The following is a 25,175-nucleotide window of genomic DNA, read 5'->3' on the forward strand; positions in this document are numbered from 1 at the left end:
AGGCCTGGTCTACACTACAAGTTTAGGTCGACTTTAGCAGCGTTAAATCGAATTAAGCCTGGACACGTCCACACGACGAATCCCTTTCTTTCGACTTAAAGGGCCCTTTAAACCGGTTTCTTTACTCCACCTCCGACGAGGGGATTAGCGCTAAAATCGGCCTTTGCGGGTCGGATCTGGGGTAGTGTGGATGGAATTCGACGTTATTGGCCTCCGGGAGCTATCCCACAGTGCTTCATTGTGACTGCTCTGGACAGCACTCTCAATTCAGATGCACTGACCAGGTAGACAGGAAAAGCCCCGCAAACTTTTGAATTTCATTTCCTGTTTGCCCAGCGTGGAGAGCACAGGTGACCACGCAGAGCTCATCAGCACAGGTAACCATGATGGAGTCCCAAGATCACAAAAGAGCTCCAGCATGGACTGAACGGGAGGTCTGGGATCTGCTCGCCATATGGGGAGACGAATCAGTGCTAGCTGAACTCCGTAGCGGTAAACGAAATGGCAAAATATTAGAAAAAGTCTCAAAGGCCATGAAGGACAGAGGCCATAACAGGGACGCACAGCAGTGCCGCGTGAAAATTAAGGAGCTAAGGCAAGCCTACCACAAAGCCAGAGAGGCAAACAGAAGGTCTGGGGCAGAGCCGCAAACATGCCGCTTCTACGTGGAGCTGCATGCCATTCTAGGGGGTGCAGCCACCACTACCCCAACCGTGTGCTTTGACTCTGTCAATGGAGAAACACGCAACAGGGAAGCAGGTTCGGGGTACGTGGAAGGTGATGATGATGATGATGATGAAGACAATGAAGATAGCTCACAGCAAGGAAGCGGAGAAACCGGTTTCCCCAACAGCCAGGATATGTTTATCACCCTGGACCTGGAACCAGTAACCCCCGAACTCACCCAAGGCGTGCGCCCAGACCCTGAGGGCACACAAGGGACCTCTGGTGAGTGTACCTTTGTAAATATTACACATGGTTTAAAAGCAAGCGTGTTTAATGATGAATGATTAATTTGCCCTGGCAATCGCGGCCAGTACAGCTACTGGAAAAGTCTGCTAACGTGTATGGGGATGGAGCGGAAATCCTCCAGGGACATCTCCAGAAAGCTCTCCTTCATGTACTCCCAAAGCCTTTGCAAAAGGTTTCTGGGGAGGGCTGCCTTATCCCGTCCGCCATGGTAGGACACTTTACCACGCCAGGCCAGTAGCACGTAGTCTGGAATCATTGCATAACAAAGCATGGCAGCGTATGGTCCCAGTGTTTGCTGGCATGCAGACAACATCCATTCCTTATCTCTCTTTGTTATCCTCAGGAGAGTGATATCATTCACGGTCACCTGATTGAAATGGGGTGATTTTATTAAGGGGACATTCAGAGGTGCCCGTTCCTGCTCGGCTGAACAGAAATGTTCCTCGCTGTTAGCCACGCGGTGGGGGGGAGGGGTGAAGTGATCATCCCAGAGAATTGTGTGTGTGTGTGGGGGGGTAGTTGGGTTTGTGCTGCATGTTAACCCGGAAACCCCAGCCCCTCCTTTTACATTGCAAACCCATTTTAAATGGCCAACCCAATGGGTGCTTGGTATGGGAAATGAGGGCGCTACTGTTTGAAACCATTCCCACATGTTTTGAAGGTTAAAAAAGCCAAAAGACTGTGGCTTACCATGGCTGCCTGCAAGCCGAATTCTGTTGCCTGGCACTGCGTGAGTGATCTCTCACACCAAACCGGCAGGCCCTCAATATAAGAGGAAAAATGCGACCTTGTAACGAAAGCACATGTGCTGTGTAATGTGAACAGCAAAATTTAACGTGAAAGAGTGTACCCATTGTTCTCTAAAATGTGTCTTTTTTAACCACCTCTCCCTTCTCCTCCACCAGCTGCACATGTTTCTCCTTCGCAGAGGCTACCGAAGATTAGAAGGAGAAAACGGCGGACTCGGGATGATATGTTCACGGAGCTCCAGATGTCCTCCCACACTGAAAGAGCACAGCAGAATGCGTGGAGGCAGTCAATGTCAGAGTGCAAAAAAGCACAATATGAATGAGAGGAGAGGTGGCGGGATGAATCGCGGGCTGAACAGAGCAAGTGGCGGGCTGAAGATGATAGGTGGCGGCAGCTTGCGGACAGAAGGCAAGAGTCGATGCTCCGGCTGCTGGAGCATCAAACTGATATGCTCCAGCGTATGGTTGAGCTACAGGAAAGGCAGCAGGAGCAGAGACCGCCGCTACAGCCCCTGTGTAACCAACAGCCCTCCTCCCCAAGTCCCATTGCCTCCTCACCCAGACGCCCAAGAACACGGTGGGGGGGCCTCCGGCCACCCAGTCACTCCACCCCAGATGATTGTCTGAGCATCGGAAGGCTGGCCTTCAATAAGTGTTAAAGTTTTAAAGTTTTAAACTGCAGTGTGTCCTTTTCCTTCCCTCCTCCCCCACCCATCCCGGGCTACCTTGGCAATTATCCCCCTAGTTGTATGATGAATTAATAAAGAATGCATGAATGAGAAGTAACAATGACTTTATTGCCTCTGCAAGCGGTGCTCGAAGGGGGGAGGGGAGGGTGGTTAGTTTACAGGGAAGTAGAGTGAACGGGGGGGGGGGGCGGAGGGTTCATCAAGGAGAAACAAACAGAAGTTTCACACCGTAGCCTGGCCAGTCACAAAACTGGTTTTCAAAGCTTCTCTGATGTGCACTGCGCCCTGCTGTACTCTTCTAACCACCCTGATGTCTGGCTGTGCGTAATCAGCGGCCAGGCGATTTGCCTCAACCTCCCACCCCACCATAAATATCTCCCCCTTACTCTCACAGATATTGTGGAGCGCACAGCAAGTGGCAATAACAATGGGGATATTGGTTTCGCTGAGGTCTATCCGAGTCAGTAAGCTGCGCCAGCGTGCTTTTAAACGTCCAAATACACATTCCACCACCATTCGGCACTTGCTCAGCCTATAGTTGAACAGGTCCTGACCACTGTCCAGGCTGCCTGTGTACGGCTTCATGAGCCATGGCATTAAGGGGTAGGCTGGGTCCCCAAGGATAACGATAGGCATTTCAACATCCCCAACGGTTAGTTTCTGGTCCGGGAAGAAAGTCCCTTCCTCCAGCTTTCGAAACAGACCAGAGTGCCTGAAGACGTGAGCATCATGTACCTTTCCCGGCCATCCCACGTTGATGTTGGTGAAATGTCCCTTGTGATCCACCAGGGCTTGCAGCAGCATTGAAAAGTACCCCTTGCGGTTTATGTACTCGGTGGCTTGGTGCTCCGGTGCCAAGATAGGGATATGGGTTCCGTCTATCGCCCCACCACAGTTTGGGAATCCCATTGCAGCAAAGCCATCCACTATGACCTGCACATTTCCCAGAGTCACTACCCTTTATATCACCAAGTCTTTGATTGCCCTGGCAACTTGGATCACAGCAGTCCCCATAGTAGATTTGCCCACTCCAAATTGATTCCCGACTGACCGGTAGCTGTCTGGCGTTGCAAGCTTCCACAGGGCTATCGCCACTCGCGTCTCAACTATGAGGGCTGCTCTCATCCTGGTATTCTGGCGCTTCAGGGCAGGGGAAAGCAAGTCACAAAGTTCCATGAAAGTGCCCTTACACATGCGAAAGTTTCGCAGCCACTGGGAATCGTCCCACACCTGCAACACGATGCGGTCCCACCAGTCTGTGCTTGTTTCCCGGGCCCAGAATCGGCGTTCCACGGCATGAACCTGCCCCAGTAACACCATGATTTGCACATTGCTGGGGTCCGTACTTTGTGAGAGGTCTATGTCCATGTCAATTTCCTCATCACTCTCGTCACCGCGCTGCAATTGCCTCCTCGCCTGGTCCTGGTTTTGCTTTGGCATGTCATGGCTCTGCATATACTCCAGGACAATGTGCGTGGTGTTCATAGTGCTCATAATTTCCGCGGTGATCTGAGCGGGCTCCATGATCCCAGTGCTATGGCGTCTGGGCTGAAAAAAGGCGCGAAACTGACGGAGGGAGGGGCGAGTAATGACATGGCGTACAGGTACAGGGAATTAAAATCAACAAAGGTGGCTGTGCATCAGGGAGAAACACAAACAACTGTCACACAGAATGGCCCCCCCATAGATTGAACTCAAAACCCTGGGTTTAGCAGGCCGTTGATTTCACGGAGGGAGGGGGAAGCAAATGAATACAGAACAAATCTGGTCCATCTATTTTTTACATCTTAAGCTGGCAGCAGACGGTGCAGCATGAGTGATAGCCCTCGGCATCTTCTGGGTGCTTGGCAGAAGATACTGTACTACAACTGCTAGCCATCATCGTCAAGACGGTTCAATAGGACTGCCGGCAGGACCGAGTCTCCAGGAGACAAAGCATGTCTGCCCAGGTGCCTCTGATTGAACTGGAATAAAATGATGACAGATATCAATCATAATACACCATCTACTGCCAAAAGGCAAGGGGCTGCTGCTGTGTAGCAATGCAGTACCACGTCTGCCGGCACCCAGATGACGTATGGTGACGGTGAGCTGAGCTGAGCTGAGCGGGCTCCATGCTTGCCGTGGTATGTCGTTTGCACAGGTAACCCAGGTAAAAAGGTGCGAATCGATTGTCTGCCGTTGCTCTGACGGAGGGGGAGGGGCCTGACGACATGTACCCAGAATCCACCGCGACATTGTTTTGCATGAGCAGGCATTGGGATCTCAACCCAGAATTCCAATGGGTGGCGGAGACTGCGGGAACTGTGGGATAGCTACCCACAGTGCAACGCTCCGGAAGTCGATGCTTGCCTCGGTACTGTGGACGCGGTCCGCCGACTTAATGCACTTAGAGCATTTTATGTGGGGACACACACAATCGACTGTATAAAACCGATTTCTATAAAACCGGCTTCTATAAATTCGACCTAGTTTTGTAGTGTAGACATACCCTGAGGTGCCACAAGTACTCCTATTTTTTTTGCGGATACAGACTAACACGGCTGCTACTCTGAAACCTGCTAAGAGAAAGGAAGAGTGCAACCAGGCTGAAAAGAAAGGGAGGCAGATCAGGTGAAGAGGACAGGCTCTAAAACTGCCAGATGGCAGAGGGAAGCCTCAGGGATTTTAAAATATTGTTAAGCTTCTGGGGAGCAAAGTCTTTGCAGAATCCTAGCATCCAGCTATATCAGTGGGGCTAGAAGAGATGGGGAGAGATCACAGAGGCCAGTTTCCAGCTCTGTGTGAATAGCTGGTAGTTAATGAGGGGCTGATACTCCTCCTCAAGACTTAGTGCTCTGGGACAGGGATCATCTTTTTGTTCTGTGTTTGTACAGCTTCTAGCACAATGGGGTCTGGTCCACGACTGGAGCCTGGAGGTGTTTCCACTAATACATACTCCTCCTCCCCTACTTTCTTGGGGATACAGCGTATCAGTACAAGACGTGCAGTGTTCCCTCAACAGAACAAGCCATGATGCAATTACCAGAGACATGCTTGGAAGCCGGGCAGCACCGTGATCTGAAGCAGAGACACGAAAGGGGAAAGTGCCTGCCAATAAATTCTGCATTACTCATTATTGACTTGACTTTGTTGGTTGTCACGATCTACCTGTTCATTACCAGAGACTCGACACAGCTGCTGGAGCTCCCTGTTAATGAGCTGTATTTGCAGCTTTCAAAGGATGATAGTTCATCAGTTCAAGGTTTTCCTTCTTTTTTATTCCTATGCCACTGGGGGACTTGCCAGATTACTTTCTTTGCCCCACTGCAGGTGGCTTCTTGCACTTGTCCTGGAGAAGAACTCCATGTGCTGCTAAGCTTTTCCTACTGGCTACTTTTCTGCTCCCTGCAGGGGTGGTAAGATTGGGTAAGAAGGGGACTCAGGTGACCCCAGACTCTGGAATGGTGCTTCCCAATGAGCCCTTCTGTACTAACGCGACAATGAGCAACTTTGCTTCCAGCAGAGCACAATGACGGTGAATTCAGCCACACCCTCCCACTGGACACCCAGTGCTAGATGATACAAAGAAGCTTCGCAGGTTCCTATCAGCTCTGTGTTGCTGACTGTTGAGATTTTAATCACCAAGTCTTGTGATAGATGCTGTTTTCCTTAAAGCCCTGGGTGCCTGGAATCAGGTTATCACCAAAGAATCAAAAGTTTCATTTAAAGGAAAAGGAAGTGTCTAGCCCTCATGGCTGCAGAGAACACTTTGAACATGTGACCGCAAGAAGCTCGAACAGAAGGAGGAGAATAAAAAGGACTCTGACATTTGTTAAAATCCCATGGATTTTTGTGACCCAGTACCTGATTTTCTTCTTGGTGTTGGCAATCAGCCCAATGGAAATGCCCACCTAAGCTACTGCTGCTCCCCACCTCACCCTGCCCAGTGCAGGTGTGGTTGAAGAACACTCTTCTAATCTTACCCGAATCCTGGTTCAAGAAACCATCCCCATTCAGGGCAATCCTTAAGCACATGCTTAATCACTCGCTCATGTGCTGTCCTGAAGAGGGCTGATCTTAAGCAAACACCTACATGCTTTCCTGAATCGAACCTTAGGAGACCTAGCAGTGTTTAGACTCTGTTATTAAGCACTTAGTTGTTCACTTGATGGTGACTGGTCAAGGGGTGGGTGGAATCTGTGATCCAAGGGAGAAAGGGTCTATCTCCCAGCCAACCAGTCTCCAGAGTATACTTTTTTGAAGAATGCATCGGAAATCTCCTTTTATGCTCATTAGAGACAGTCAATGATTTAGGAATTCAATTATGAAACGTTCCATGGAAGGAAGTTCAAAAATGAAGGCAATTAACATTACTCTAAAGGAAGGAAACATTTTTTAATGCATCATTATTTGTATAACTTCTTTTTTAAAAAATGAGTTATCACTCCCAATGCTGCACTTACAAGCAAGTGCATCTTTCCAGCCGGGCCCCTGATTTTCCTCAGACATAGGAAAGTGCAGTGGGAAGGCTGCAGCTAAGTGAGACAGACGAAGAAGGGTTTCTGTGGGAGATAAAATCATTAAGGAAAACAGCGAGTGACTGAAAGCGATGGAGAGCTAGAACGGTTCAGCAGTCAGCGTGAAGCTCTGTTAGAGTGCATCTCTACATCGGGGTGGATTCATTCTGTGTCCCCCTCCCATGCCACACACATACAGCTCACATTCATTCATTGTTATTTACCTGATGAGCACATTCCATGTGCTGGGCATGGTAGACATGAGAAGACTAATTTAGGAATGAATACTGGGCTAGGGGGCTGCAATTCACAGGCTGGGGAGTCCAAATGCTTATCCTCACCACTGATCTGTCCTATGGCTCTGAGCTTCTAACTCAGCGCATGGCTACACTTGCAGATGTAGAGTACTTTGAGTTAAACCAGCCTTTGTAGAGCGCAGCAGGGAAAGCACTGGTGTCTGTCCACACTAACAGCTGCCAGCGCACTGGCGTGGCCACATTAGCAGCTCTTGCAATGGCCACAGAGAGCAGTGCATTGTGGTAGCTATCCCAGCATGCAAGTGGCTGCAACATGCTTTTCAAATGGGGGTGGGATGGAGTGTGACAGGGAGTGTGTTGTGTGTACGTAGAGGGGAGAGAGTGGGTTTTGGGGGGGCTGAGAGCATGTCAGCAGGCTGTCTTGTAAGTTCAGACAGCAGCAGACCCCCTCTCCCCGCCGCCTCTCTCTCACACACACACAGCATTCCACAGCAATGGTTGCTTTATCTCAGAGCAGATAAGCATGTTGGCTGTCAGAAATGGAGCTTTCAAAGGACATATCCGCATTCCTGCAGCGATTACAAAACAATGACAAGAGTGGCCACTTGACTTAAGGGGATTATGGGACATTTCCGGAGGCTGATCAGAGCGCAGTAATGCAACACCTCGTTCACACTGACAGCCAGGCATTTCAGCCAATGCTCACCAAGCATTAATCTTCTCGCCGAAGTGGAGTACCAGGAGCTCTCTAGCCCTGGAATCAGAGCACTCTACGTGCCTTACCAGTGTGGACAGGGAGTGAGCTAGAGCACCCGGGGCTGCTTTAATGCGCTCTACCTTGCAAGTGTAGCCAAACCCTCCACGGCTGATCTTCAGCAGTCCTGAGCACCCATAATGCCAGTGGAAGACAGTGGGAATTAGGGGTGCTAATCACCTCTGAAAAAAAAAATCAGGCCTTGACGGTCAAATCAACAAAGATGGGTGTCGATAATCAGCCTGCTTTTAGGCACCTAAAAGCTGATTTAGGGTGAGATTTTCCATCTGAACAACTTAGGAGCACAAATCAAAGTGACTTTTAATAGGGCTTGTGAGCCTAAGTCACTATGATGCTGTAGAAAACCCCTCCCATATTCAGATATTAGAACATGCATTTGGGGGCCTAAATGCTTTTTGTTCTGTGTTTGTATGGCACCTAGCACAATGGGGGCCTGGCCCATGATGGGGCTCCTAGGTACTATTGCAGTACAAATAACAGACAACAATTCTGACTGGAAATGAAAGGCTTCCCCCGATATCGGGGGTGTTCTCTTGCTGTGAAGAAGCTTCACATGAGAAAATCTGGAACAGAGCAAACTGCAGGGGAAAAAAGGGAAGCGTCTCAGGTCTTTTTCAATTCTTGCTCTCCTTCCAAATCTCAAGCACCCCCCCATTTTAATTAATAACGCTGTCACCCTTCTAGAGTTCAGACAAAGGAGCAATGGAAAATGTATTTCAGTCACGTGGGTACCTGGGGAAATGAAGCAATCTCTTTAATGTTTCAAACCCTAATTAGGAGGCTCTTGTACTTACTCCAAAGCTGTTCTCTGCTAGAAAGGAGACCAGCAATTACCTCAGGAGGTCACTTTGAAGGTGGGCTAGAATAATATTTAAAATAAAGAATCATATGGATTGTTTGGAGCATCATAATAAATAAAACCCCAAACACTGACTAATGAGAAGGTTTCATGCAAGGTTGTTACTTTGCTTCAGGCTGGCTCGTTCCACCTGGCAGGGCAAAAGGGAGTCACTGCTACCGGCCACTAAGAAGGCTACTTAATAAGAAGGTCAGGGAGGAATCTCAAGAGAGTTCTTATCTGTGATCAGACCCAAGAGGAGAAGAAGGTGTCAATGCTAGCAGGACCGGCTCCAGCGTAGCAAGCTGGTGCTTGGGGCGACACATGGAAGGGGGCGGCACGTCTGGCTCTTCGGTGGCGGGTCCCTCGGTCCCTCTTGGCGGGAAGGACCTGCCGCCGAATTGCCGCTGAAGAATGAAGCGGCGGCGGTAGAGTCGCAGTGGAAGTGCCGCAGATGGCGATCGCGGCTTTTTTTTTTTTTTGCCTGCTTGCGGCGGCAAAAACCCTGGAGCCGGCCCTGAATGCTAGCATTCCTAGAACTGGTGATGCTGCTGAGTATTAGCTATTCACGTGCATATCCGTGCATATTTGATGTCACACGCTAGTGGTTGTGCCTATTATTGCTGCCAGCTAGGGGAGCTCTCTGGCTCAAACGGAAGAGGCCTATTGTGTAGCTGGAAGGCCCAGGATTCTAGCCTTACTCCCCACAAGTCTAGGTGTGATTTATCTGGTCATTCCCCATACATACCATATAGACTGCAATACAGCAGCTCTTTCAGTCTCTCCTCCTCACTCAGGCATCTGCCACTCGCACGCCCTTCTGACTTCCTGTTCAAAAAAGAAAAACAACTTCAGTTGCACCAGGGATGGCAATGTGTGGTGGAGAGCTGGACAACATGTTTTGGATTACATTTTTCTTCACTGAAAAATGCCGATTTAGATTGATAAACATTTTACAAATTTGCCAAATTGTTTCAATTGAGACAAATCCCTTAGAGGGAGTGAGTCCAGGAAGAGTGGAAGGTAGTCCCATTTTGTCAGTCAGTTTAAATTTTAAATCCAATTTAATTCGGCTGAGCTGAATTCAGCCAAACTGCAAGAGGATACTAGGGGATAGATACTGCTGACTTCACACTGACTTGGGTGTGTGTGTGCGCACATGCTCAAGGAGGGGTCATTTGTGGGGACTGAAGCCCAGGCCTGTGAATCTAAAAGCATGTGCATCTACTGCTTGAGTAAATGGAGATACTAACTGGGGGAGGGAGTCAGTCATTAAAATCCTGTTTGAGGAAGCTTTGTGGAGGTAGCAAATGCCATTGTAGTATGTTTCTGACGTATATACAATTAAGCTGTCACAGCCTGTCATGGTTATTACTTTTCTGTACAGGCAGTTATGGTGATATTGCTTCCCCTAATTACATCAAAAATGAAAGTCAAGAGTTCAAGATCCTCAACTATGTCAGAAAAAATTCACGGAGACAAAAGAATAATAAAAGTCTAGGAAAGTTGCTCCAGGGAGCGATGTTCCCCATAACTCAGATATTTTGCAGAGAAAATGATAAAGATACCAATTTCCCAGTTATTCTGATCCTGTCTTGGAGGGAGCAGTTAAAACTTTAATGTGGTCTAACAGTCAATAGGACCATGCATCAAATGAGGGAGTGGCCTCTGGGCGGGACAGCGGCAATGCCTATAGCAGTGTTTTTGTAATGGGGTTAGAAATGGGACTGTGCCCCAGAGTTCCAGAACTGAATCCTCTCCCCACATTTGGATCCACAATGCTGAGTCAGGACACATCTGTGGGGTTTTGGAAAAGGCGGTTTCTGTTTCTAGGTATATAGTTAGAGCCATTGGGAACTGACTTTTTTTTCCTGGGGGAGGGGGAAGAGGTTTTTTGTTGAATATTTTCTTTAACATTTTCTGGATTTGGATTTAAAGACCAAAACCATAAAGTTTTTCATTTAAAAACAAACACACAAAAAAGGTTTTTGTTGCCAAAACCAAATTTTTCTTTCAGTTTTTGACACCCCCCCTCCAATCCCCCCCGGAATCTTAAAGAAAAACAATTTTTTTTTGCACAAGATAGAACCATTTGAAGCAGGTGTGAAGACAAACTGAAGAGATGAACAGGTGCAAGTGTACACTAGTTCTTATATATGTGCTCCAGGGAGCTGTGCATTGTGGCACAGGTCCTACAATCTACAGAGTCTAGACTACTGTAGAGAGGATGCTATGGATGCATGGTGCATTGTGGCCATCTGAAAGGGCTTACCTGGTTCCATCCCAGTAGTATAAATTGCAACAACACAGTGTAAATACAAGCTAAGAAGCTCACGGTGGGTATCATGGAACCAAGCAGGGCATTTTTAAAGCAAAACCCGGAGAGTTTCCATCTGGGCATTTGCAGTTAGAGTGAATTGCAGCTTGTCAAATGAATAGCAGCCCATTTGCATTCAGAGTACAGCAAGTGAAATTTGCCCATAACATGGGATTAAGAATTTTTATGAATGCTATTAGCATGATGTATGTACCTTCCAAACACTGGGAACTGAGAGGGAAATTGAGACACTTCAGAATCAGCAAGGAGAAGGAGACATACTGCAATGGCTTGTACATTTGTGTGTGAATTTGGTGCTGAGGAAGAGTAGTAAGGTATAATGAATAGTACTCATGCCTTGCCATAATATTTGGCTCAAGATCTCATAGCATTTTAAAAAGTCAGATAAGTATTTCCATTATAAAGATGGGGAGAGCACAGAGAGGTAAGGAACTCATTCTCGGTCACACAGCAAACCAGTGGCAGAATCTGGACAGAACCCAGTCGTCTGATTCCCAGTGCTGTGCTCTAGCCACAAGATTACACTGCTTTCTCCTTGTTTTTAACCAGAGATCTGTGGCTGCTTCTTCCACACAGTGCTTCCGTTCTGACCTGCAGCCCCATCAGTACATTCCATTCATAGCATTTTGAGCAGAAAGCACACCTCTACCCCGACAGAACGCGACCCGATATAAGTGAATTTGGATATAACGCGGTAAAGCAGCGGGGAGCCCCGGGCCCTTTAAAGCGCCACCTGAGCCGCGCTGCTTTACCGCGTTATATCTGAATTTGTGTGGAGCCCCGGGCCCTTTAAATCCCTGCCCGAGCCCTGCTGCCGGAGCTCCGGCGGTGATTTAAAGGGACCAGGGCTCCCCGCAGCGGCTGGAGCACTGGGCCCTTTAAATCCCCGCCGGGGAAGCTGGTCCAGTCCGGCACCACGTACGGCTCTTGCTGGTACGCCATACCAGAACGAACTGGATATAACGCGGTCTCACCTATAAGGCGGTGAGATTTTTTGGCTCCCGAGGACCGCATTATATTGGGGTAGAGGTGTACCTCCTGGGCTGGCTTTGCTCTGAGAACCAAGATGAGATGCGCCACACAAACCAGAATTTGAATACAAGACTCGAGAGGCAAAAGTACAAGTCCACCAATCTGCTGAACGGCAATAGTCTAGAACAAGAATCTAACTAGGGTGCAAGTATCAGAGAGCACCCAACAGGGGTATGGCAACTAAAGGAGAAACCATGTTACTGAGGAGAACATTACAAGGGGAAAATGAGCTATTGGTTTGTCTGTCTTTTTTGGCCTCTTATTATTAGTGAATCTCAAAGGTCCATGTATCTGTCCAGATCTTGAAAAGAGTAATCTACAAATTACTGGGGCTGAACTGTGCATTGCCTCAGGAGATGTGTAGGCCTACAGAGTCTGAGGGCCGGTTTACACTTAAAAGTCAGGTCGACATAGCTACAGTGAATTTTTCACACCCGAGCACTATAGTTAAGCCGACCTAACCCCAGCGTAGATGCAGCTAGGTTGATGGTAGAATTCTGTTGCTGCTCGGGGAGGGAGATTAACTACATCAGTGGAAAAAACACTTCAGTTGCTGTTGGAAGCATCTCCACTATGGTGCTACGGTGAAATAACTGCAGCACTGTATTTGTGCCATTATAGTGTCCGTAGTATAGACATGGCCTGAACATATTGATGAAGGCTTTTATTTGAGAAGTTCCTGCTGGCCCTTAACTGGGCTTAAAGAGCAGATCAGGGACAATCTCGGTGTTTTTAAACAGAGCTGAGTGACAACAGAAAAAAGTAATGGTACAAATGTTGACTTGACTTTTGAAATGAATTTCTTGCAGCCATATTTCCTCCCCTTTATATCTGCTTTCCTCACACACTTGTGTGACTGAGCATCATCTGATTGTTCACAGTAAGCAAGTTTCAAAGTCATGCTCATGAGCAACAGAAAAACATGTTTTAAATCTGAATGCATGAATAGTCACACCAGAAGGAGTTACATACTCTTCCAATCAGGGGACCGAAACAATGACTTGACTGACCAATCACAACCAACCAACACAAATATCAAGTGCTTGCTGAGAAATATTTGTGAGAAAGCCACAGAATTGTCAAAAAAGCTGCATAAATTCAAGAAAAAGAGACTAGCTTTAAGGAATAAATTCTTCATTGCAAATTATTCACTCAGACATAGGTGTTAAATCCCCAGTCTCTGGTAATGACAGAAAGTCTCCAGCCATCTTCACAGAGGTGGGGTTATGGAAAAGGGACACAGGAGATTGAATATTGAACTTCACCCACACCCAGAGTAGACTGATGCTGGAGTAGAGAGAGCTAGGGACGTTTTGGTGCACATTAGCAGAGTCCACGGGGGGGGGGGGTGAGAAGACACCCCTGAGCAACATAAATTTGGTTTTATTAGGTCAACGGGAGCACTTTCTCCTGTTGGCATAGAGTGGCTACATGAGCGATCTTATAGTGGCACAGCTGTAGCTTGCTAGTGTAGACATGGCCTTAGTGTAAATCTACAGCATGCCATCCAAGCCAGCTTGCCACAAAGTAAGTGTACATGTAGACACACCCTTTGTTAAGTCCTGTGGCTTTGCCAATAAGTCACTTTTCACTTAACCATGGTTGACCATCCCACCACTATGGCTGACCCTAATCTAGAAAACCACCATTGCCACAGTCCCATGGGTTGGTTCAGATAAGGGCACAGACACTCAAAGGCATGTCTGAACTTTTTGGGGCTGTTCCCACACAAACATGGATTGAGTTAAGCCAGGGCAAACCCCTGTCAGGACAGCCTTATTTTGAGTTAGGAGAACAAATACCTACTTCTGGTGCAGTGCTTTTCACCGGTAGAGTTCCAAGGGCTTTTCGGAGGAGGCATCGTTAGCCTCATTGTTCAGAGGTGAAATAACTTGCCCACCAGGCCAGTGGCAGAACCAGAAATAGAAGCCAGGTCCCAAGTCTCCTGAGTGGCAGCCCAGTGCTCTATCCATTAGGTCATACTGCCTCCCCATTTTAAAGCTAAACTGCACTTCCCTGTTCCTAACTGATTTAAACCAAACCAAAATAAACCAGCTTCAAAGTTTAATAAGTGTTCACACAGCCTTTTCACAGGGTTTAAAAAAAAAATCACACCCAGAGTTAAACTGGTACAGCTGTGTGTGTAGACAAGCCCTCCAAAACTGGGTTCATAATCTAATGTGAATTGATTTAAAGGAGATCTGCATTCCTTCTTGTTTCCAATCATGCTGGAAACATGATCTGATCGGTGTCTCCACCTACTGGCACTTCTGATTGGAATCATGAGCACTGAGGCACATGACTATTATTGACTTATGTAACTATCCCTCACATGCCTCAGTGAGTTTTATAAAATTACAAGCTCTGTGTATACTTATATGGCCTGATTTTCAGAGGTGCTGGGCATCTGCAGCTCCCATTTTCTTCAGCTGAATTGTCAGTGCTCAGCACTTCACATAACATGCCTCTGGGGTGGGAAGTAGCAAACCTGATACCACTGCAGAAACTCAGGGAGAGTTCTGCCGATTCTGTTTTTCCTGAGTTCTGCTTAGCACAGAAATGGAGGGTACAGGGCAGGGCAAAGGTGACTTTAGGCACCTTTAAGCCTTTCCAATATTCTTGATTTGGTCAGTGACCTGCCCTGTTCCCACAGCAAGTCACAGCAGCCTCAAGGCTGCTCTACTGTACACTCGGCTGTGACAGTGCCCCTCCCCCCATAGCCCTTGTAGCAGTCAAGAATAGTCGGAGTGCAGCAAGGCCCAGTTGCATCATCTCTTGCTGCCGGCTGCAAGGGAGCCATAGCATAAAACTGTTCTGTCAAGGTTATGATTATGCTGGAGGTATTCCTGAGGCTGGTCCTGCCTCCTAAATGGCCCCTTCATGTGGCCAAAGTGGTCTAAAAGCATTTGAGGGGAATAAAAGAATCAGTCTCAGTAAGGGCCTGATCCAGTTCTCACTGAGATCTATGGAAAGACTCGTGCCGTCTTAGATTTCAATGTGCTTTGGATCGGGCCTTAAGAGAAGGCTAGTACCCCATTCAATTAACACAGCAGAGGAATTCATTACCCCAATGGAAATTCATTTATAAAAGGATATTGAAATTTTGAGTTCCCCAGGAGCTTTTACTGAAAATTTGGCAAAAGTGTTTCATCTAAACCAGTTCTCCTTTCCTGGCATTTCATCTCTCTCAACAGATTATACTTGAGCCCTCCGAGGCCAGCATTGCAATTCTTTATACCCTTTATTCACCGCAGCCAGGATACCGCTTTTTAAAAAACACAACTAATTAAACAAAGTCTGCCTCTATCTTTGTTTTGCTTTCAGTTTGTTCGGATACTCCCCATAGTTACTCCTGGCTTGGGCATACCACGGCAGTTCCCTTGTAAACATCCCTGAAATAAACCCTGGATTACAGCTGGAGTCATATTTGTTTGGCGTGAGATCAGTTTACAGGAAACCATGGCCTGCCGTGCAGGGAATGTTTCCACCTTTGTTAGTTCTTGGGCCGCAGGGCCTCTTGACAGTGCCAAGAGCTGAAAGCTATTAATAAGGAAGTGGGAGGGGACACTCGCCACATTTAACCCTTGCCATGGAGCCATGGTAATGACTTCATAGTTATAGCTGCTGTGCTTCACACATCAGTATTCATAAATTTGCTATAAAAAAATAAACTCAGGAAATGCTGATAAAAACCTTTGGTAAGTTATAGTTAGGGGTGTAAACACATATCTGTTAAAACGCTATTGAAACACTGTAGTGACACCTTCTTGCAAAGTGGTAGCTGATGTCTGGGGGCTTGCAAATCCGTTTTTGCCCTGGAGGAGTGATCAATGACATGGAGTCTGAGTGTTTTCCCAGCTGAACTTGTTTATTTTACACTATATGCCACCAATGTTTGAATAGAGAGGGACACAAAGAGCAAACCGGCAATCCCTTCTTTTTGGAATCTCAGCCAAGGCTCCATTCCCAGGGTGCAGCTCTGCCTCAAGAACTGACTAGTTAGAAACATTAAGGCAGAGAGCAAACTCCTTTGATATATTAGTATTAGAATTGGAAAAGGTGCAGAGAAGGGCAACAAAAATGATTAGGGGTATGGAACAGCTTCCGTATGAGGAGAGATTAAAAGACGGGAAGCATTCAGTTTAGGAGAGAGATGACTAAGGGGGGAAATGATAGAGGTCTATAAAAAAATCTCCTGGTGTCGAGAGAGTGAACCAGGAGATTTACCTCTTCACATACACACAAGAACCAGGGCTCACCCAATGAAATTAAGAGGCAGCAGGTTTAACACACAAAGAAGGAAGTACTTCTTCACACAGCGCACAGTCAACCTGTGGAATTCATTGCCAGGGGAAGGCCAAAAGTGTAACTGGATTTAAAAATGAATTGGATAAGTTCCTGAAGGATCACTCCATCAATGGCTGTTAGCCAAGATGCTCAGAGACCTAACCCTGTGCTCTGAGTGTCCCTAGCGGTATGTCTACACTACGGGATTAATCCGAATTTATATAATTCGAATTTTGGAAACAGATTGTATAAAGTCGAATGTATGCGGCCACACTAAGCACATTAATTCGGCGGTGTGCGTCCATGTACCGGGGCTAGCGTCGATTTCTGGAGCGTTGCACTATGGATAGCTATCCCATAGCTATCCCATAGTTCCCGCAGTCTCCCCCGCCCATTGGAATACTGGGTTGAGATCCCAGTGCCTGATGGGGCAAAAAACATTGTCGCAGGTGGTTCTGGGTACAGCCTCACCACTCCCTCCATGAAAGCAACAGCAAACAACCATTTCGCGCCTTTTTTCCTGGGTGAACACTGCAGACTCCATACCACGGCAAGCATGGAGCCCGCTCAGCTCAAGACAGCAGTCATGAACATTGTAAACACCTTGCGCGTTCTCGTGCAGTTTATGCTGAGCCAGAACCAGAAAAACGAGGTGAGGAGGCGGCGGCGACGGCAGCGCAGCAACAAGCGTGATGAGGACATGGACACGGACACAGAATTCTCTCAAACCGCGGGCCCCGGTGCTTTGGAGATCATGTTGTTAATGGGGCAGGTTCTATCCATGGAATGCCGATTCTGGGCCCAGGAAACAAGCACAGACTGGTGGGACCGCATAGTGTTGCAGGTGTAGGACGATTCCCAGTGGCTGCGAAACTTTCGCATGCGTAAGGGCACTTTCATGGAACTTTGTGACTTGCTGTCCCCTGCCCTGAAACGCCAGAATACCAAGATGAGAGCAGCCCTCACAGTTGAGAAGCGAGTGGCGATAGCCCTGTGGAAGCTTGCAACGCCAGACAGCTACCGGTCAGTCGGGAATCAATTTGGAGTGGGCAAATCTACTGTGGGGGCTGCTGTGATGCAAGTAACCAAAGCAATCACTGAGGTGCTGCTACGAAAGGTAGTGACTCTGGGAAATGTGCAAGTCATAGTGGATGGCTTTGCTGCAATGGGATTCCCTAACTGTGGTGGGGCGATAGATGGAACCCATATCCCTATCTTGGCACCGTAGCACTAGGGTACCCAGTACATAAACCGCAAGGGGTACTTTTCAATGGTGCTGCAAGCACTTGTGGATCACAAGGGACGTTTCACCAACATCAATGTGGGCTGGCCGGGAAGAGTTCATGATGCTCGCGTCTTCAGGAACACTACTCTGTTTAAACGGCTGCAGCAAGGGACTTACTTCCCGGACCAGAAAATAACCGTTGGGGATGTTGAAATGCCAATAGTTATTCTTGGAGACCCAGCCTACCCCTTAATGCCATGGCTCATGAAGCCATACACAGGCAGCCTGGACAGGAGTCAGGAGCTGTTCAACTACAGGCTGAGCAAGTGCAGAATGGTGGTAGAATGTGCATTTGGCCGTTTAAAAGGTTGCTGGCGATCGTTACTGACTCGCTCAGACTTCAGCCAAACCAATATCCCCATTGTTATTTCTGCTTGCTGTGTGCTCCACAATCTCTGTGAAAGTAAGGGGGAGACCTTTATGGAGGGGTGGGAGGCTGAGGCAAATCGCCTGGCTGCTGATTACGCACAGCCAGACACCAGGGCGATTAGAAGAGCACACCAGGAAGCGCTATGCATCAGAGAAGCTTTGAAAACCAGTTTCATGACTGGCCAGGCTACAGTGTGAAATTTCTGTTTGTTTCTCCTTCATGAAAACCCGCCCCCTTTATTGACTCATTCTCTGTAAGGAACCCACCCTCCCCCTTCCCCCAGCTTGCTTTCAAAGGAAATAAAGTCACTATTATTTAAAAATCATTTATTCTTTATTAATTGATTATAAAAAGAGGGAGAGAACCCGGGTGGGGTTTGGGAGGAGGATCGGCGGGAAGGAAAAGGCCACTAAAAAAAGGTTTAAAAAATGACAGCCTTTTGCTTGGGCTGTCCACTGGGGTGGAATGGGAGGGTGTACGGAGCCTCCCCTCCCCCGCGTTCTTACACGTCTGGGTGAGGAAGCTATGGAACATGGGGAGCGGGGAGGGGGGCGATACAGGGGCTGTAGCGGCACTCTGTTATCCTGCTGCCATTCCTGAAGCTCCACCAGACGCCGGAGCATGTCTGTTTGCTCACGCAGCAGCCCCAGCGTTGCATCCTGCCTCCTCTGATCTTCCTGCCGCCACCTCTCATCTCGAGCGTCTCTCCTCACGTTGGTCCCTCCTGTCCTCACGTTGGTCCCTCCTGTCCTCACGTTCACTGGCTTCTTTCCTATACTTTGAAACCGTGTCCTTCCACTCATTCAGATGAGCTCTTTCACTGCGGGTGGATTCCATGATTTCTGCGAACATCTCGTCTCGCGTCTTCTTTTTCCGAAGCCTTATCTGAGATAGCCTTCAGGATGGAGGAGGGAGACTTGAAGAATTTGCAGCTGCTGGAGGGAGGGAAAAAAGGAGAGAATTTTTTAAAAAGATACATTTTGCAGAACAATGCTTATACTCTTTCACGGTGACCAACACTATTCACATTACATAGCACATGTGATTTCTGTGCAAGGTCGCATTTTGCCTCTTAATATTGAGTGCCTGTGGCTTTGCTGCTAGAGATCACAGACCCAGGTCCGGGCAACAGAATTCGGCTTGCATGCGGCCATGGTAAGCCATTGTCTTTCGGCTTCTGCGCCCTCCTTTCCCACATACCAAGCAAAGCCCGTTGAGTGCTGCGGTTTTCCTGTTAACCTTCAGCAGCAGAAAACAAACTAACCCCCCCCATTCAATTCTCTGGATGATCGCTTTATCCCTCCCCCCACCGCGTGGCTGGTATCAGGGAAGATCCCTGCAGGAACCAAACTAACACCCCCCACCCCGCCATGAATTCTCTGGGATGATCGCTTTACCCCTCCCCCCACTGCGTGGCTGGTATCAGGGAAGATCCCTGCTAGCCAAACGCAAAAAGCTCTGGGCCAATTCCCCCCCTCCCCCTGCACTTGGCTAACTGCAGGGAAGGATTTCTTTTCAGCCACAGGCAAACAGCCCAGTAGGAACGGCCACCTCTGTCCCCTTAATTAAATTCCCGTATTTCAACCAGGTTACCATGAGTGATATCACTCTCCTGAGGATTACACAGCGAGATAAAGAACGGATGTTGCTTGAATGCCAGCAAACACCGGGACCATACGCTGCCAGGCTTTGTCATGCAATGATACCAGATTACTTGCTGCAACATGGCGCGGTCAAGTGTCCTACCATGGAGGACAGAATAAGGCTGCATTGCCCAGAAACCTTGTGGCAAGGCTTTTGGAGTACTTCCAGGAGAGCTTCATGGAGATATCCCTGGAGGATTTCCACTCCATCCCCAGACACGTTAACAGACTTTTCCAGTAGCTGTACTGGCTGCGAATGCATCCCAAGTCCTCAGGGCAAAGTAATCATTAAAAAACGCTTGCTTTTAAAACAAGTTTTATATTTTAAAAGGTAAACTCACCTGAGGTCCCTTCCATGGGGTCTTGGTCTTGGATACTGGCTTGGGAGGGTACTTCAGTCAGGCTGAGAAAAAGATCCTGGCTGTTGGGGAGAACGGAGTGCTGGGTGCTCTCGGCAAGCTCGTCCTCCTCCTCCTCTTCCCCGTCCGCAGAATCCTCAGGTGTAGCTGATGAGATTATCCCCACCTCGGAATCCACAGTCAGAGGTGGGGTAGTGGTGGCGGCCCCCCCTAGAACTGCATGCAGCTCGGCGTAGAAGCGGCATGTACGCGGCTCTGACCCGGAGCGACCGTTTGCCTCCTTTGTTTTTTGATAGGCTTGTCTGAGCTCCTTGACTTTCACGCGGCACTGATCTGAGTCCCTATTGTGGCCTCTCTCCATCATGCCCTTGGAGATTTTTTCAAAAGTTTTGGCATTTCGTCTTTTCGAATGAAGTTCTGCTAGCACTGAATCCTCTCCCCCATATAGCGATCAGATCCAGTACCTCCCGTATGGTCCATGCTGGTGCTCTTTTTCGATTATCGGCCTGCATGGTTACCTGTGCTGATGAGCTGAGCTATCTGTGGTCACCTGTGCTCTCCACGCTGGGCAAACAGGAAATGAAATTCAAATGTTCGTGGGGCTTTTCCTGTCTACCTGGCCAGTGCATCCGAGTTCAGACTGCTGTCCAGAGCGGTCACAATGGTGCACTGTGGGACAGCTCCCGGAGGCCAATACCATCGAATTGCGGCCACACTAACCCTAATTTGAAATGACAATATCGATTTTGGCGCTACACCGCTCATCAGGGTGGAGTACAGAAATCAATTTTAAGAGCCCTTTATTTTGAAATAAATGGCTTCGTTGTGTGGACGGGTGCAGGGTTAATTCGATTTAACGCTGCTAAATCCGAATTAAAGTCATAGTGTAGACCAGGCCTAAACCTCTGACGGCCAAAAGCTGGAACTGGATGATAGGGGGTGGATCACTCAATTGCCCTATTCTGTTCATTCCCTCTGAAGCACCTGGCACTGGCCACTGTCGGAAGACAGGATACTGGGCTAGATGGCCCCTTGGTCTGACCCAGTATGGCCGTTCTTACGGTGCTCGCCATTGCGCCCCTGAAGTGAAACTGCATCACAAAACTAAACAGTCCAAAAAACTATACAGCACGTACACATTTAGAAAGAGAATGTGGGGGACTGTGTCACTGTGCACCTGTTGACTCTCCCCATAACTGAAGTTACTAAGAGAAGTCCTGACCCTGCAGACATGTGACCGTGTCCACTTATGCACATGAGGAGTCCTATTGGATACACTCACTTTAAGGCCACTTTGCACTTACCAGAGAGTTATAAGAGACTTGTATTGTAAATGAGCATCAGGTCCAAGGCTTTAAGCAGGGGCTCTGCTTTTGAGTTACTACTGTACCTGCAGAAATGGCAACACAAACATTTAACTACCAGATCATCACAATAGAAGTTTAAAGAACAACCCAACTTTGCAAACTGCATCAGATACTTGCCCAAGGTGTCACCTTAAACTTTCATTTGGGAGCAAAAATTACCTTGTGGGATGGGGGGAGGGGGAGAGGTCATTCTCCTCATTTAATTTTGAATGGAAAGAAAATTTAAAAAAAATGTTCAGGATTTGGACAAGTAACAACCCAAAGAATATTTGAAGCTCCTGCCCTTCTCAATAGCAGAACCTATATTTCCCCTCCACCACTCAAAGACCATTTTAATCACTATCCCTCCAACACCTCTTGATGCTCTATAAAAATAAAAATCTTTCTTTCTGTTGTTGATAATTACGTGGGTTCCCCCCCAGTTGGGATATAATTTAGTTTGTTTTAAACACAACCCAGGTAACATTCAACTGGAAAGGAAACCTACAAATGTGAGGTGAAGGAGAAAAGAGGAGAAATTAATGGAAATACATTAGCCAAACATAACAAAGTGACAATGGGACTGATCCTGACGCCCTCTTGGGTTTAAAGGCTGTGGTCAAGGTATCCCTACACGCAAATGATTACCAGCTGGTAGAATGGCCCCTTGGTGTCATAGGCAGCTGGGCTTACATCTGAGCAGTCCTGAAGCTGCTCTAACTTACATTCCAGAATAGGAGGAGCACATAGGTAGCTTAAAGCCAACGTTATCCCTATTCTGGTCTTGCACTGAGCCCAGGTTGGCCACACCATATGGGCCAGTGACATTAAGGGCCCAATCTTGCAAAAGTCTCATTTCAGAAAAGCCATTGGGACTTCAGCACCTGACGTTAAGCACGTGCTGAAGTGCATTGTTGAATACGGATGGAATAAGGCACGTTTCTATGCTTTCCTGGCTCAGAATTAAAATGCTGAGCTCTCAAAAGTTCTGTTGAAGCCAACAGGAGGTGAAGAGATCAACCTCTAGCAGGACTGAGTGGTAAGCGGCCATAACCTAAGATAAAGGAATGTTACATTCATAACAACCACCATCTGGGGTCCAATCCTACTCTTCACATTTAGGCAAGACTTCCATTAACTTCAATGAGATTTTTGCCTTTGTAAAGAAAGCAGGATTGTGTCTTTGATATGCTCATGGATCATTAATGAATAAGAAGTAGGAACACAGGAACTGCCATACTGAATTAGACCAGGGGTCCATCTTGTTCATCATCCTGTCTCCAGCAATGGCTAGCCCCAGCTGCTTCATATAACATATCTAAGCATAACCAGTGCAACATCCACTATACTACATCAAACCACAGTGCCAGACTGTTTCTACCTCTACGTTCTGTGACAGACCCAGACCAGTGGGGTACAGGAGTCTAGTAGAGGGCAAATATACTGGTCACTGGATGAGTAGTTTTCTGTTTCCTGAGTGACCAGGGTGTGCTGCTGGAGGACTGAGGAGCACAAGCATTATCAGACACCAGGAGGAAGGTCCTGTGGTGAGAATAAGGAAGGTGTTTGGAGGAGGCCATGGAGAAGTAGCCCAGGGAGTTGTAGCTGTCATGCAGCTGTTACAGGAGGCACTATAGACAGCTGCAGTCCACAGGGCCCTGGGCTGGAACCCGGAGTAGAGGGCGGGCCCGGGTTCCCTCCAAACCTCCCAATTGACCTGGACTGTGGGTTCTCCCAGAGGGGAAGGTCTCTGGGCTGTTCCCCAACCCACATGGTGAATCTCTGAGGCAAGAAAATCCGCCAATAAGCACAGGACCCACCAAGATAGAGGAGGAACTTTGTCACAGTTCACATTTATAAGCATGAACGGTTTCAAAGAAGTCAGGGAGCAAAACCTGGCTGGGGTCGACGGTTTTTGGTTCAAACTCCGTGCTACTACCATGTTGAAAGTTCCTTCCCAAGTCTCTCTCACACAAGGAAGTTTCAAGTTAAGTTTTTCAGAGGAAAAATATTCTGCTCGAAATAGCATGTTTTCACATTGACTGTCAGGGGAAATGGGATGTAGTAGAGTGTGACGCCATTGTGCAATGAATACCAATTCCACTTGAATAATAATAAAAAAATCCAAACAAGAACAGGGCTTTGTCACTTGTTATAGTTGTATCCCCTTTTGTTTTTACAGATATGCAGTTCACGGGAAATTAGATGATTAGTTCCTCAACGCATCTGTCAAGGAGACACACAAACCAGCTTTCTACAACCAAATTCAAATGAGGAGAAACGTAAGAAGTGGGCTGCAGTATGTCTGTCTTTTTTCTGGATTTATCATAAGCAGCCTCCCCAGCACATTAGTTAGCTGAGATACATGGATGAAAAGGAAATTCAGTTGTAGCTTATAGACCCATGGCAATTTTGAAGATATTTTTTTCTACTGTTTTAGTAATGTGTGAAGGAGGCATAACCTTGCACCTTGCACCTTCTTTTGGTAACAGCTGTGCAGTTTAGCCCTTTACAGCTGCAAACTCTATATAGCTAGCCAAGATATTTTACAGTGATTAGTTCTTCCATTTTGGGTACCCACCTTGGGACACCTTACAAGGCCTGATTTTCAGACAGGTGGGTGCTCAGTGTTGTCTGCAAATCAGCAGTGGGCCTACTAATATGCTTCAAGTTAGGCACATTCTTATGTACCTTATTGAATCTGAGCCTAGGTGAGGAAGGATAGTCTTATGGTTAAAAGCAACAGAGGGTCCTGTGGCACCTTTGAGACTAACAGAAACTTCTGTTAGTCTCAAAGGTGCCACAGGACCCTCTGTTGCTCTTTACAGATTCAGACTAACACGGCTACCCCTCGGGTCTTATGGTTAAGGCATTGGACTGGGATTCAGGAGATCTGAGCTCAGTTTTTGCCTCTGCCACCGATTTGCATGTCCTTGGGCAAGTCACTTGGTCTCTTTATAAAAGGGGAACTAATAAGTGAAGGGCAGGAGATAGAATCTAACTAGACAATGCTCCTTAAGCTCTTCAGCATAACAACTGTCTCATACAGTGTATTTGTATAGTATCTAGCACAACAGGGCTCTGACTTCACTGGGACAGTTAGACGTTAGGGTACTGCAAATAATAAAACGTCACTATAATGATGAGCCCCAGCTTAGAGGGCCTCATGACATGGGCATTGTATGCTTCCTGGCATGGAGCACAAGGGGATTTTTAATAAAGGAGAAAGCCTGAACTCTAGCTGAAAGGAAGATTACTCATTTGTTCCAATACCTCTTCTGTTAAATGCCCCACCCCTACCATTACAGGGGCTGAATGCTGCTGGCTTTTGCTCACTATGTGGCCAGTGCTACTCCAAACTCCTCCTTTCAGTGCTGGCTGATGATGATGATGAGGTAGCATGGAGTGGAACAAGCACTTAATAAAAGCAAAGCCTGCAAAGCCCCTGGCATAACTGAAATTCCGTGTGTGCTCAGCAGGCCATGCGGAAGCCAGCCAGCCAAAGGTAGACATCATAAGTGGAAATGAGAGAGCCTGGGCATGAAAAGACAAGTGAGCTTTGTGGAGTTATAATGGGTGTTAATGCTACTCAAGCATCAGCTGCCTGTTCTAACTAGTGCATGGCAGCTCCTTGCAGAATAGGCACTCTCTGGGCAGCAGGAACCACCAGAGAGCACCAGCACATGGAGAGGCATGTGTTACCCAACACTGATCTGAGAAGCGAAACTACTGTTTG

The sequence above is a fragment of the Terrapene carolina genome, unplaced genomic scaffold (genome assembly GCF_002925995.2).
Source record: "Terrapene carolina triunguis isolate 2854851 unplaced genomic scaffold, T_m_triunguis-2.0 Scaffold232, whole genome shotgun sequence".
NCBI lineage: Eukaryota > Metazoa > Chordata > Testudines > Emydidae > Terrapene > Terrapene triunguis.